The sequence below is a fragment of the Cervus canadensis genome, chromosome 6 (genome assembly GCF_019320065.1).
Source record: "Cervus canadensis isolate Bull #8, Minnesota chromosome 6, ASM1932006v1, whole genome shotgun sequence".
Lineage (NCBI taxonomy): Eukaryota > Metazoa > Chordata > Mammalia > Artiodactyla > Cervidae > Cervus > Cervus canadensis.
The window spans coordinates 54827243-54843298 of NC_057391.1; the positions used below are offsets into that span (position 1 = coordinate 54827243).

The following is a 16056-nucleotide window of genomic DNA, read 5'->3' on the forward strand; positions in this document are numbered from 1 at the left end:
AGAAAGCTGATTTACCTTCTGTACAGCAGAAACTTAAACACTGTAAAGCAACTCTCCACCATTAAAAATTTTTTTAAATAAAATAAAAATCCCAAACTCAGACACAGACCTGATTGGTGGTGCTTAGAGGAGTCTCTTGGTGGGAGAATTAGGAAAAGGGAGTGAAAAGGTATAAACCTCCAGTTTTACAATAAGTCCTGGTGATATAATGTACAACATGTTGAGTATAGATTATAAAACTGTTTTACATATTTGCAAGCTGCTCTGAGAGTAGGTCTTAACATTTTTACTAATTTTTTTAAACTATGGCAGGTGATATATCTTAACTAAACTTATTATGATGATCATTTTGAATTACATATGTATGTGCATATATATATATGCTTATATATATACACACATATATAAAATCACTATGTTGTACACTAAGAAATGGAGAATTTCCTGCCATATCAGTAAATCAGGATCACAGTCATCAGTGATTCCAGCCCACCTAATGTGAACTGAGCCCAGAGGGCACCCAGGAAGAAAAATATCTGCTATTCAGCAGCCATCAGCCATTACCCAGGGTGAGCCTTGAGGAGCTTGGGCGGGGGAGAGAGGAAGTCAGGATAGTGGCTTCCGATAGCAGAGATGCATATGATAGGAATGATTTCAGTGAGCCCAGACTTTTGCATCTTCCCATACATAGAAATGTGTAAAATTCCTTAACTTGAGATATCTGGTTTTCCATAATTAACAAAAATATTTTGATGTTCAGACTACCTGCCCTTTGTGGCAAACTTCTATATAACCTGACTCTTCCCCGGCCTCCTTGGAGTTTCTTCAGGGTCACTTGAGATGGTGTCTCCTGGGCTTGAAGTCTTAAAAATTCCCACCAAATAAAACTTCCTCTCAACTTTTAGGTTGTGACTATTTTTCAAGTCAACAACACCTAAAACTAATACCTCTATACCTACTGGAGTAAAAAAATCCAACCAAGAAACAACTGATTACCAAATATGCCTAAACATTAAATGAAATCTGAAATATACAAAAGGTCAAACAATGTGTCACCTATAGATCCAAGCAGAAGAAATGTGAAAGGAATGTAAAGGAAGTCAGTCCTTGAAGCCAAAAGAAAATGGTACCACATGGAGATCTGGATCTACAGCAAAGAGTCAACCACATCAGTAATGGTAAAACGGTTGTTAATTATATAAAGTTTTTTACTTCACTATTTGCCTGTCTTCAATAGATAATCAGATTGCTTGAAGCAAAATAATACAAATACTTTGGTTTATAACACATGTACTTATGAAATAAATGACAAAAATATTAAAAAGCCCAGGAGAGGGGAATGAAAGTATTCTGTCAATGTTTTACACTGTGTATAAACGGTGTATTGATTGAAGGTGAACTGTGATAAAGATGCACATTATAAACTAAAGTAAAAAACAAGAAGTTTTAACTACTAAGCAGTCAAAGGAAATAAGGTGAATTTATAAAAAAAAAACTTTCACTCCTTCAAAAGACAGCAGCAAAAGAGAAAAAAAGGAACAAAGGATACATGAGACAACAGCAAGACAGATTTAAACCAACCATATCCATCTTTACATTAGATGTAAATGGTGTAAACCAAAGTTCAAACCTTTTCTTACAGGGCTAGATGATAAATAGTTTCCCTTTGCAAGTTACGACATATCTGTTGCAACTCCATTACTCTGTTGTTGCACAAAAGAAGTCACAGTCAATGCATAAAGAAACGGACGTGGCTATATTCTAATAAAATATTATTTTCAAAACCAAGCCATCAACCAGGCCATAGTTTTCATATGGCCATAGTCAACAAGGTCATAGCTCCTGTTGCAACACTTCAATTCAGAGGCAGAAGTAGACTGGGGGAAAGACCATGACCTAAATATATGCTGCCTAAAAAATGTATTTTAACAGTATGCATAGATTAAAAGTAAAAGAATAAAAAAAAAGGATACCATGCTAATATTGTATAGAAGAGTCAATTCTAAGTCCATGATGGAATTGTTTCTTTGAGTGGTTTTAGTTGCTGTTGTTATTATAATCATACATAAAGCCCTGCCTCAGTAAACCCAATCCCTCTGCCTGACTGTTGGACCAAACAAAGTGCCCTTTTTCAGTCACAGGAAGAAAATCTGACCATGCCGACCTAAGAATAGTTTCAGGAAAGAAAAGATTGTTAGTGCCGTGTCTGCTCTGTCATGTCTGACTCTTAGCCACCCAGAGGACTCTAGCACACAGGCTACTCTCTGTGGGGAATTTTCCAGGCAAGAATACTAGAGTGGGTAGCCATCCCCTTCTCCAGGGGATCTTCTCTACCCAGGGATCGAGCCCACAACTTCTGCATTGCAGGCAGATTCTATATTGCTGAGCCTCCAGGGCAATCCAATTGTTAGAGAAACGCAAATCAAAAGCACGAGGTACCATCTCACAGAAGTCAGAATGGCTATCATCAAAAAAGCTGCAAACAACAAATGATGGAGAGCATTTGGCAAAAAGTGAACCCTCATATGCTCTTGGTGGGAATGTAAATTTATATAGCTGCTATGGGGAACAGGATACAGATTCCTTAAGAAACTAGGAATAAAACTACCATGTAACCATGCAGTCCCATTTCTGGGCATATATCCAGAGGAAAACGTCATTCAAAGAGACACATGTATTGCAGTGTTCATAACAGCACAATTTACAGTAGCCATGGTATGGATACAACTGAAGGTCCATCGACATCTGCCTCCACAAATAAGCCGTGATATATATATACACAGGGTCTTCCTGAAGGCTCATATGGCAAAGAATCCACCTGCAATGCAGTAGACCAAGGTTCGATCCCTGGGTTGGGAAGATCTACTGAGATAGGAATGGTATCCAGTCCCATATTCTTGCCAGGAGAATTCCATGGATAGAGGAGTCTCATGGTCTACAGTCCATGGGGTTGTAAAAGTTGGACATGACTGAGCGAGTTTAACACTTTTCGCTTTTCATATATATACAGTGGCTATTATTCAGCCATGAAAAGGAATGAAATTGTCAGTGTGTAAGGTGGAGGAACCTAGAAGACAGTCGGTCCCAGAGAGTTCAGTAAGTCAGAAAGAGAAAAACAAATATGGTAAACAAATATATGTGGAATCTAGAAACATGGTATAGAGGAACTTATTTGCAAAGCAGACTTGGAGGAATAGAGAGAATATACCTATGGACATCAAGGTTGAAGGTGTGTTGGGAAGAAGTGGGTGATTTGGACTGACACATGTATACTGCTGAATCTATGTCTAAGATAGATAACTAGTAAGAATCTACTATATAGCTCAGGGGACTATCCTCAATGCTCTATGATGACCTAAATTGAAGGAAATCCAAAGAGGAGAGGATATATGTAAACATAGAGCTGATTCGCTTTCTGTACACCAGAAACTAAAGCACTGTAAACCAACTATACACCATAAACAATTAAAAAGATAATAAACAAACAAACCCCAAACTCATAGATTACAGAGAACTGCTTGGCATTTGCTAGAGGAGGCCCTTGGTGGTGGGGGAAATAGAAAAAGGTGGTGTATAACTGAAAGTTATACAATAAGTCCTGGGGATATAATGTACAGCATGCTGAGTATAGTTTTTAATACTTAGTTACGTATTTGTAAGCTGCTCTGAGAATAGGCCTTAACTTTTTAAAACTATGTCAGGTGATGGATGTTAACTGCACTTACTGTGATCATTATTTTCTATTACATATTATATATACATATATATGCGTGTATATAATATATATATATATATATATATATAAAATCACTATGTTGTACACTGAGAAATGGAGTATTTGCTGTCATATCTGTAAACTGGATGTCATAGTCATCAGTAATTTCAGCTGTACAAATGTGCATTTCTGAGCTCAGAGGGTGCCCATGAAGAGCAGTACCTGCTATACGGCAGCCATCAGCCACTCCCCAGGGTGAGCCTTGAGGAGCTTCGGGGTGATGTGAAAAAGGCAGGACAGTGGTCCCTGATAGCTGAGATGTGTATGAAAGGAGTGATTTCAGCAAGCCCAGACTCTGGCATCTTCTCATACATAGAAAAGTGCTGTATTTCTTAACTTGAGATATCTGGTTTTCCTTAATTAACAATAACATTTTGATGTTCAAACTACCTGCCTTTTACTGCAAACTTCTATATCACCTCACTCCACCCCTTGCCTTCTTGGAACATTTCTCTCAAAGTCACTTGAGATGCTGTGTCCTGGGCTTGAAGTCCTAAAACTTCACACCAAGTAAACCATTCTTCTCAACTTTTAGATTGTGACTATTTTTTAGGTCGACAACACCTAAAACTTACAAGCATTATATCTTCATAGTACTGGAGGAAAAAAATCCAACCAAACAACTGACTACCTACTCTCCCTAAACGTAAAATGAAGTCTTAAATATGCAGATGATCAAATGATTTGTCACCTGCACATCCATATGGAAGAAATGTGAAAGGAATGTAAAGGAAACCAGTCCTTGAGGGCAGAATAAAATGGTACCTCATGGAGGTCTGCATCTACACAAAAGAGGGAAGAACACCAGTAGTGTTAACTATACTGGTTAATTATATAAAGACTTTTACCTTTCCACTTACATCTCTTAAAAAGACAATCAGATGGCTTGAAACAAAAATAATATAAAACATTCTTGTTTTTATACACATGTACTGATGAAATACATAACAACAACATAAAAAAAAGCCAGGAGAAGGGAACCTAAGTATGTTGTCAAAGTTCTCACACTACCTTTAAAATGGTGTATGGTTAAAGGGAGATTGTGATAAAGATACACAGTATCAGTTCAGTTCACTCAGTCATGTTTGACTCTTTGCGACCCATGAACCGCAGCACGCCAGGCCTCCCTTGTCCATCACCAACTCCCGGAGTCCACCCAAACCCATGTCCATTGAGTCAGTGATGCCATCCAACCATCTCATCCTCTGTCGTCCCCTTCTCCTCCTGCCCTCAGTCTTTCCCAGCATCAGGGTCTTTCCAAATGAGTCAGCTCTTTGCATCAAGTGGCCAGTATTGGAGTTTCAGCTTCATCATCGGTCCTTCCAATGAATATTAAGGACTGATTTCCTTTAGGATGGACTGGTTGCATCTCCTTGCAGTCCAAGGGACTCTCAAGAGTCTTCTCCAACACCACAGTTCAAAAGCATCAATTCTTCGGTGCTCACCTTTCTTCACAGTCCAACTCTCACATCCATACATGACTACTGGAAAAACCATAGCCTTGATTAAATGGACCTTTGTCGGTAAAGTAATGTCTCTGCTTTTTAATATGCTGTCTAGGTTGGTCATAACTTTCCTTCCAAGGAGTAAGTGTCTTTTAATTTCATGGCTGCAATCACCATCTGCAGTGATTTTGGAGCCCCCCAAAATAAAGTCAGCCAGTGTTTCCACTGTTTCCCCACCTATTTGCCAGGAAGTGATGGGACCGGATGCCATGATCTTAGTTTTTTGAATGTTGAGCTTTAAGCCAACTTTTTCACACTCCTCTCTCACTTTCATCAAGAGGCTCTTTAGTTCTTCATTTTCTGCTATCCTTATAGTGGTCATCTGCATATCTGAGGTTGTTGATATTTCTCCTGGCAATCTTGATTCCAGCTTGTGCTTCCTCCAGCCCAGTGTTTCTCATGGTGTACTCTACATATAAGTTAAATAAGTAGGGTGATAATACACAGCCTTGACGTACTCCTTTCCCAATTTGGAACCAGTCTGTTGTTCCATGTCCAGTTCTAACTGTTGCTTCCTGACCTGCATACAGGTTTCTCAAGAGGCAGGTCAGGTGGTCTGGTATTCCCATCTCCTTCAGAATTTCCCATAGTTTATTGTGATCCACACAATCAAAGGTTTTGGCATAGGGAGACTGTGATAAAGATACACAGTATAAGCTAAACTAAAACACCACCACTAGAACTTATAACTACTAAGTCACAAAAGGAAATAAGATGAAGTTATAAAAATGGTTTTACTTGTCCAAAAGATACCAGCAAAAAAGAAAAGGAGAACAAAGGACATATGAGACAATAGCAAGACAGTAGATGTAAAACAGCCATATGCATCATTATATTACATATAAATGGTGTAAACTAAAGATCAGCAAACCTTTTCTACAGAGCCAGAAGGTAAACAGCTTCCCTTTGCAAGTTATGAAGTTTCTGTTGGAACTACATAACTCTTTTGTGGTAGCACAAAAATCATCCACAATCAATACATAATGAAATGGATATAGCTATGTTCCAATAAAATATTTTTAAAGTCCCTGTTTCAGTACATCAATTCAGAGGTAGAAGTAGATTGGGAAGAAAGCATGATTTCAATATATGCTGTGACATATATTTCAATGTGACAGCCATAGCTAAAAGAAAAATTATAGAAAAGACGTACCTTGCTAAGTCTGCAAAGAAGAACCAGTTCTGACTCCATTTTGGACTGTTTTCTTTGACTTCTTTGAGTGGTTGTTCTTATTATAATCTTAGTCCTGTCTCAGTAAACACAGTCCCTCTGCCTGACTGTTGGACAAAAGTGCCTTTGTTCAGCTCACAGGGGTATAATCAGACCCTGCCTACCTATGAATGGCTGCAGGAAAGAAGAGATTGTGTGTGTTGTGTGTGCTCAGTCGCTCCATCCTGTCTCACTCTTTGTGACCCCATGGACCTTAACACGCCAGGCTTCTCTGTCCATGTAATATTCTAGGCAAGAATACTGCAGTTGGTAAAGGACCAACTCTGGGACCTGCCCACCCAGGGATTGAACCCACATCTCCTGCTTTCCCGGCAGCTTCTTTACCACTGAGCCACAGGTGGAGTCCACTTATTAGAGAAATGCAAATCAAAACCATAACAGGGCATCATCTCACGTCAGCCAGACTGGGTGTCATCAAAAAGGCTACAAACAATAAATGCTGAGAAGGTGTGTAAAAAATGGAACCATTCTACATTCTTGGGAATGCAAATGGACATAGCCACTTTGAAGAACAGAATGGACATTCCTTAAGAAACTAGGAATAAAACTACCATATGATCAAGTAACCCCATACCTGGACACAAAAAAAACTATGATTGTAAAAGATACACCACTACGATGTTCCAAAAAAACATCTATCTCTGCTTTATTGGCTATCTCAAAGACTTTGACTGTGTGGATCACAATAAACTGTGGAAAATTCTGAAAGAGATGGGAATACCAGACCACCTGACCTGCCTCTTGAGAAACCTGTATACAGGTCAGGAAGCAACAGTTAGAACTGGATGTGGAACAACAGACTGGTTCCAAATGGGAAAAGGAGTACGTCAAGGCTGTATATTGTCACCCTGCTTATTTAACTTATATGCAGAGTACATCATGAGAAATGCTGGGCTGGAAGAAGCACAAGCTGGAATCAAGATTGCCGGGAGAAATATCAATAACCTCAGATACACAGATGATACCACCCTTATGGCAGAAAGTGAAGAGGAACTAAAAAGCTTCTTGATGAAAGTGAAAGAGGAGAGTGAAAAAGTTGGCTTAAAGCTCAACATTCAGAAAACTAAGATCATGGCATCTGGTCCCATCACTTCATGGGAAATAGATGGGAAAACAGTGGAAACAGTGTCAGACTTTATTTTCTTGGGCCCCAAAATCACTGCAGATGGTGATTGCAGCCATGAAATTAAAAGACACTTACTCCTTGGAAGGAAAGTTATGACTAACCTAGACAGCATATTAGAAAGCAGAGAAATTACTTTACCAACAAAGGTCCATCTAGTCAAGGCTATGGTTTTTCCAGTGGTTGTGTATGGATGTGAGAGTTGGACTGTGAAGAAAGGTGAGCACCGAAGAATTGATGCTTTTGAACTGTGGTGTTGGAGAAGACTCTTGAGAGTCCCTTGGACTGCAAGGAGATCCAACCAGTCCATCCTAAAGGAGATAAGTCCTGGGTGTTCATTGGAAGGACTGATGCTGAAGCTGAAACTCCAATACTTTGGCTACCTGATACGAAGAGTTGACTCACTTGAAAAGACCCTGATTCTGGGAGGGATTGGGGGCAGGAGGAGAAGGGGACAACAGAGGATGAGATGGCTGGATGGCATCACCGACTCGATGGACATGAGTTTGGGTAAACTCCAGGAGTTGGTGATGGACAGGGAGGCCTGGCGTGTTGCAATTCATGGGGCCACAAAGAGTCGGACACGACTGAGCGACTGAACTGAACAGTAGAAACTTATATATTATAAAGCAACTCTTTAGTTGCTAAGTTATATCCAACTCTTTTGTGACAGCATGGGCTGTAGCTTGCCAGCCTTCTCCCTCCATGGGATTCTCCTGGTAAGTAAACTGGACTGGGGTGCCATTTCCTCCTCCAGGGAATCTTCCCAAAACAGGGATTGAACCTGCATCACCTGCATTGGCAGACAGATTCTTTACCACTGAGCCAGTCAGGACACCTGTGAAGGAACTATACTACATATAAAATTAAAAAGAAAAAAAAACAAATGCATAGATACAGAGAACTGATTGGTGGTTGCTAGTGCAGGACTTGAGGTGATACATATTAACCAAACTTACTCTAATAATTATTTTACATTACATATTATATATATATGTACATATGTACATATATATATAATATGTATGTGTGTGTGTGTATATATATATATAATCACTATGTTCTACACAGAGAAATGGAGTATTTTCTGCCACATTAATAAACTGAATGTCAGAATCATCAGCGATTCCAGGCCTCCAAATGTGAATTTCTGAGCCCAGAAGGCACCCAGGAAGATCAATATCTGCTATCCAGCAGCCATCAGCCACTCCCCAGCGTTAGTCTTGCTGAGCTTGTGGGGGATGTGAAAAAGACAGGAAAGAAGCCCCAGATAGCTGAGATGCATATGAAAGGAATGATTTCAGTGAGCCTAGACTTGCCTTTTTTCTTCACACATAGAAAAGTGCTAAATTTAATAACTTGAGATATCTGATTTTCCTTAATCAACAATAATATTTTGATGTTCAGACTACCTGCCCTTTGTTGCAAGCTTCTACATAACCTGATTCCTCCCCTTACCTCCTTGGAGCAATTCTCTCAGGGTCATTTGAGATGCTGTCTCCTGGGCATGAAGTCCTAAAAATTCCTGCCATATAAAACAGTACTTTCAACCTTTAGACTGAGACTATTGTTTAAGTTGACAATACCTATAACTAATATACCAAGTATTCCTCAAAACTACTGGAGTAAAAAAATCCAACCAAGAAACAACAGATTGCCATATCTGCCCAAACATGAAATGGAGTCTTAAAGATACAAAAGGTCAAACAATGTGTCAGCTGCAGGTCCAAACAGAAGAAATGTGAAAGGGATGTAAAGGAAGTCAGTCCTTGATGCCAAAAGGCAATGGTACCACATGGAAGTCTGAATCTACAAAAGAGTGAACAGCACTAGTAGTAGTAAGATTATTGGTAATTATATAAATATGTTTACTTTGCTATTTACCTCTCTTTAAAAGACAATCAGATTGCTTGAAGCAAAATGAAACAAACATTTCTGGTTTTATAACATATGTACTGGTGAAATATATGAGAACAATATCAAAAAGGCCAAGAGAGGAGAATGAAAGTATGTCGTCAATGCTCTTACACCATGAATAAAACAATGTTTTGCTTGAAGGTAGACTGTGGTAAAGGTAAATTCTTTATCATCCGAGGCACCAGGGAAGCTCCAAAGATACACATTATCAACTAAAGTAAAATTTTTTAAAAAAGAAGTTATAACCACTAAACCAAGAAAGGAAATAAGGTGAAGTTATAAAAAAGTTTTCACTCGTCCAAAAGACAGCAGCAAAAGAGAAAAAAAGGACACATGAGACAATAGCAAGACAGTAGATTTAAACCAACTATCTTCAACATTACATTAGATGTAAATAGTGTAAATCAACGCTCAGCAAACCTTTTCTTAAAGGGCCAGATGGTATACAGTTTCCCTTTGCAAGTTACGAAGTCTCTGTGACAACTACATAACTCTGTAGTTGCCTCACAAAAGCAGTCGGGGTCAATACAAGAAATGGAGTTGGCTATGTTCTAATAAAATATTTTCAAAACAAGCCATACTTTACTAGTCCATTGTTATAACATCTCAATTCAGAGGCAGAAGTAGATTGGGGGAAAATGCATGACCTAAATATAGGCTGCCTACTAAAAATATTTTAATATGATAACCACAGATTAAAAGGATGGAAAAAGATACACCATGCTAAATTTGCAAAGAAGAACCAATTGATTCCATGTATGAACTGTTTCTTTAACTTGATTTTTGTTGCTACTATAATCATTCATAAAGCCCTGCCTTAGTAAACCCAGGCCCTCTCCCTGACTTCTGGACCAAAGCACCCTTGTTCAGCTCAAAGGGAGATAACGGATCCTGCCCAACTACGAATGGCTACAGGACAGAAGAGTTGGTGTGTTCTGTGTGTGCTCAGTCGTGTCTGACTCCTTGCAACCCCATGGACTGTGGCACACCATGCTCTATCTAGGTCTGGGGAATTTTCCAGGCAAGAATACAGCATCGAGTTGCCACTTCCAACTCCATGAGATCTTCCCCACCCAGAGATCATCCCACTTCTTTCTCCTTCACTGCAGGTAGATTTTTTTTACTCTGGACCACCAAAGATGTCCAGTTGTTAGAGAAACCCATATCAAAGCCACAATGAGATATCAGACAGATATCCCATACCAGACAGAATTTGAATGAGTTTCATCAAAAAGGTTATGAACAATAAATGCTGGAGAGGGTGTAGAGAATAAAGAATCCTCTCACACTCTTGGGAATGTAAATAGATACAGCCACTATGGAGAACAGGAGTGAGATTTCTTTAAAAAGTGGGAATATCTTTCTGGCTTACTTCACTCTGTATAATGGGCTCCAGTTTCATCCATCTCATTAGGACTGATTCAAATGAATTCTTTTTAACGGCTGAGTAATATTCCATGGTGTATATGTACCACAGCTTCCTTATCCATTCATCTGCTGATGGGCATCTAGGTTGCTTCCATGTCCTGGCTATTGTAAACAGTGCTGCGATGAACATTGGGGTGCACGTGTCTCTTTCAGATCTGGTTTCCTCCGTGTGTATGCCCAGAAGTGGGATTGCTGGGTCATATGGCAGTTCTATTTCCAGTTTTTTAAGAAATCTCCACACTGTTGTCCATAGCGGCTGTACTAGCTTGCATTCCCACCAACAGTGTAAGAGGGTTCCCTTTTCTCCACACCCTCTCCAGCATTTATTGCTTGTAGACTTTTGGATAGCAGCCATCCTGACTGGCGTGTAATGGTACCTCATTGTGGTTTTGATTTGCATTTCTCTAATAATGAGTGATGTTGAGCATCTTTTCATGTGTTTGTTAGCCATCTGTATGTCTTCTTTGGAGAAATGTCTGTTTAGATCTTTGGCCCATTTTTTGATTGGGTTATTTATTTTTCTGGAATTGAGCTGCAGGAGTTGCTTGTATATTTTTGAGATTAATCCTTTGTCTGTTTCTTCATTTGCTATTATTTTCTCCCAATCTGAGGGCTGTCTTTTCACCTTACTTATAGTTTCCTTTGTAGTGCAGCATACTAACACATATATATGGAATTTAGAAAGATGGTAACGATAACCCTATATACAAAACAGAAAAAGAGACACAGAAATACAGAACAGACTTTTGAACTCTGTGGGAGAAGGTGAGGGTGGGATGTTTCAAAAGAACAGCAGGTATACTATCTATGGTGAAACAGATCACCAGCCCAGGTGGGATGCATGAGACAAGTGCTCAGGCCTGGTGCACTGGGAAGACCCAGAGGAATCGGGTGGAGAGGGAGGTGGGAGGGGGGATCGGGATGGGGAATACGTGTAAATCTATGGCTGATTCATATCAATGTATGACAAAACCCACTGAAATGTTGTGAAGTAATTAGCCTCCAACTAATAAAAAATAATAATAATAATAATAATAAAAAAATAAAAAGTGGGAATAAAACTACCATATGACAATGAAACTGCACTTCTGGTCATATATCAGAGAAAATCATCATTCAGAAAGACACATATACCCACTGCTCACAGCATCACAAATTACAATATCCAGGACGTGGAATCCACCATTGATAGATGCCTGGATAAAGAAGGTGTGACATATTTTATATCTTTATATATATGGGTTTCCCTGGTGGCTCAGCTGGTAAAGAATCTGCCTGCAATGCAGGAGACCCCAGTTTGATTCCTGGGTCAGGAAGATCCCCTGGAGAAGGGATAGGCTGCCCATTCCAGTATTCTTGGGCCTTCCTGGTGACTCAGATGGCAAATAATCAGCCTGCAATGCAGGAGACCTAGGTTCGATCCCTGGGTTGGGATGATCCCCTGGAGGAGGACGTGGCAACACACTCCAGTATTCTTGCCTGGAGAATAACCATGAACAGAGGAGCCTGGTGGGCTACAGTCCATGGGGTCACAAAGAGTCAGCCACAACTGTGGCTGTGTACAGCACAGCGCATATATATACATACACATAAATATATACATACAATGGAATATTGTTCAGCATAAAAAGGAATGAAAATTAATCAGTATAATGAGGTGGATGAACCTAGGTCTGTCTTACAGAGTGAAGTAAGACAGAAAGAGAAAACTAAATATTATATATTAATGCATGTGTATAGAATCTAGAAAAATGGTACTAATGAACATGAACTTGTGCTCATTTTATATGCTAGCAAGATAAATCTCAAAATCCTTCACACTAGGCTTAAATAGTATGTGAACTGAGAAATTCCAGATGTACAAGCTGGATTTAGAAAAGGCAGAGGAACCAGAGTTTAAATTGACAACATTTGTTGGATCATAGAAAAGGCAAGGGAATTCTAGAAATACATCTACTTCTTCATTCACTACATTAAAGCATATGACTATGTGGATCACAACCAACTGTGGAAAATTCTTCAAGAGATGAGAATACCAGACTACTTTACCTGCCTCCTGAGAAATCTGTATGCAGGTCAAGAAGCAACAGTTAGAAATAGACACAGAACAATGGAGTGGTTCAAAACTGGGAAAGGTGTACATCAAGGCTATATATTGTCACCTTGTTTACTTAACATATGCAGAGTGCATAATTCGAAATGCCAAGCTGGATGAAGCACAAGCTGGAATCAAGATTGCTGGGAGAAATAACAACCTCAGATATGCAGCCAATACCACCCTACTGGCAGAAAGAGGAACTAAAGAGCCTTTTGATGAAGATGAAAGAGGAGAGTTAAAAAGCTGGCTGAAAACTCCATATTCAAAAAACTCAAGATCATGGCATTGGGTCCCATCACTTCCTGGTAAATAGATGGGGAAACAATGCAAACAGTGACAGATTTTATTTTCTCCGGCTCCAAAATTACTGCAGATGGTGACTGCAGCCATGAAATTAAAAGATGCTTGCTGCTTGGAAGAAAAGCTATGACAAACCTAGACAGCGTATTCAAAAACAGAGACATCACTTTACTGACAAAGGTCCATCTAGTCAAAGCTATGGTTTTTTCAGTAGTAATGTACAGATGTGAGATATGGATCATAAAGAAGGCTGAGTACAAAAGAATTGATGCTTTTGAACTGTGGTGTTCAAAAGAAGAGAAGACTCTTGAGAGTCCCTTGGACAGCAAGGAGATCAAACCAGTCAATCCTAAAGGAAACCAACCTTGAATATTCATTGGAAGGACTGATGCTGAAGCTTTAATACTTTGACCACCTGATGGGAAGGGCTGACTCGTTGAAAAAGACCCTGATGCTAGGAAAGATTGAAGGCAGGAGGAGAGGGGGACGGCAGAGGATGAGATGTTTGGATGGCATCACTGATTCAATGGACATGGGTTTGAGCAAATTCCAGGAGATAGTGAAGGATGAGGAAGCTTGGTTTGCTGCAGTCCACAGGGATGCCAAGAGTCAGACATGACTTAGCAACTCAACAACAACAATGAACCTAATACAGAGCATAAAGAGATATGGACATACAGAACATATGTTTGTGGACACAGCAGGGGAAGGAGGGTGTGGCATGAATTGAGACAGTAGCACTGACATATGCACACTTAAATGTGTGAAATAGGTAGCTAACAGGAAGCCGCTGTATAGCACAGGGAACTCAGCTCAGTGCTGTGGGATGAACTAGATGGGATGGTGAAGTGGTGGCGGTTCTGAAGTGGAGTCTCACAAAAAGGATATAAGTATGCCTAGAGCTGAAGAGTTGAAGTCTCCATGCAACTACATAATTCTCTTGTAAAACAAAAGCAGCCACAGTCAATACATAAAGAAATGTATGTGACTATGTTCCAATAAAATAATATTTACAAAAACAGGCCATCTATCAGGCCACAGTTTACTCCTCCCTTTTTTCAGTGCTTCAATTCAGAAGCAGAAGTAGATGAGGGGAGAAGCATGATCTAAATATATGCTGCCTACAAAAAATATTTTAATATGATACACAGATTAAAAGTAAAAGGATAGAAAAAGATATATCATGCTAATGTTGCAGAGAAGATATATATACTAATGTTGCTAATTCTGACTCCATGTTGTAACCGTTTCTTTGACTGCATTCAGTTGCTGTTATTATTATCTGTTCAGCTGCTCAGTCCTGTCTGACTCTCTGTGACCCCATGGACCGCAGCACACCAGGTTTCCCTGTCCACTACCAACTCCCGGAGTTTACTCAAACTCATGTCCATTGAGTTGGTGATGCCATCCAACCATCTCATCCTCTGTTGTCCCTTTCTTCTCCCACCTTCAATCTTTCCCAGCATCAGAGTCTTCACATCAGGTGGCCAAAGTACTGGAGTTTCAGCTTCAGCATCAGTCCTTCCAATGAATATTCAGGACTGATTTCCTTTATGATGGACTGGTTGGATCTCCTTGCAGTCCAAGGGACTCTCAAGAGTCTTCTCCAACACCACAGTTCAAAAGCATCAGTTCTTCGGTGCTCAGCTTTCTTTATAGTCCAACTCTCACATCCATACATGACTACTGGAAAAACCATAGCTTTGACTAGACGGACCTTTGTTGGCAAAGTAATGTCTCTGCTTTTTAATATGCTGTCTAGGTTGGTCATAACTTTTCTTCCATGGAGCAAGTGTCTTTTAATTTCATGGCTGCAGTTGAAGGAAGAAACAGACGAAACAGGCTCCATCTTGGGCTGGACTGTGGACTTTGAGCTATACGCCCAGTATCTGTTGAAAGGACATACCAACTGGAAAACCAGACCCCTTGGATGGAAGAGCCCCAGAGCTCGTACCTAGATTCTCCATCACCTAAAAGAATACCCTAATTATCTGTGTAACCAAATAGAATCATAAATTCTATTATGCTTATTGGGGTATGACTGCAGGCCTATTGATAATTGTCCACTGTTAACTACCTAGGCTTAAGGCATACGAATCACGGGTTTGAGGCATACGAATCACGGGTTAACTTTGATTGTATCTTTCTTTTCCTTTGTTCAGACTAGTTTCAGAGAATTTGGGGAGGTGGGTTTGGGCCTGTACACTTAGGGTATATAAGGTTTTCACAAAAACTGGTCGGGGTCCTTGGCTAAGAGGAGACTCTGCCTGGGGCCCACCGGTGTAATAAACCGCACTCTACTATCTGCATTGTCCTTCTGAGTGAGTTTGTTTCCCAGAATGCATGGCTACAACACAGTCATCATCTGCAGTGATTTTGGAGCCCCCCAAAAATAGTCTGTCACTGTTTACATTGCTTCCCCATCTATTTGCCATGAAGTGATGGGACCAGATGCCATGATCTTAGTTTTCTGAATGTTGAGTTTTAAACCAACTTTTTCACTCTCCTTTTTCACCTTCATCAAGTGGCTCTTTAGTTCTTCGCTTTCTGCCATAAGGGTGGTGTCATCTGCATATCTGAGGTTATTGATATTTCGCTCAGCAATCTTGATTCCCATACATATAACAGTGCTAAATTTCTTAACTTGAGATATACTGTTTTCCTTAATTAACAATAATA

The 16056-nt window shown here is 39.7% G+C and overlaps 1 long non-coding RNA gene across 1 annotated transcript; it reads right to left on the reverse strand.

Moving 5' to 3' along the window:
- Positions 1 to 4152: 4152 nt before the first annotated feature.
- On the reverse strand, positions 4153 to 13286 carry LOC122443606. The gene is made up of 3 exons (XR_006270071.1): positions 12752 to 13286; positions 4392 to 4398; positions 4153 to 4165 (listed from the first exon to the last, which is right to left on the reverse strand). It is a non-coding gene; the product is annotated as an uncharacterized LOC122443606 (long non-coding RNA).
- Between the last annotated feature and the right edge of the window lie 2770 nt (positions 13287 to 16056).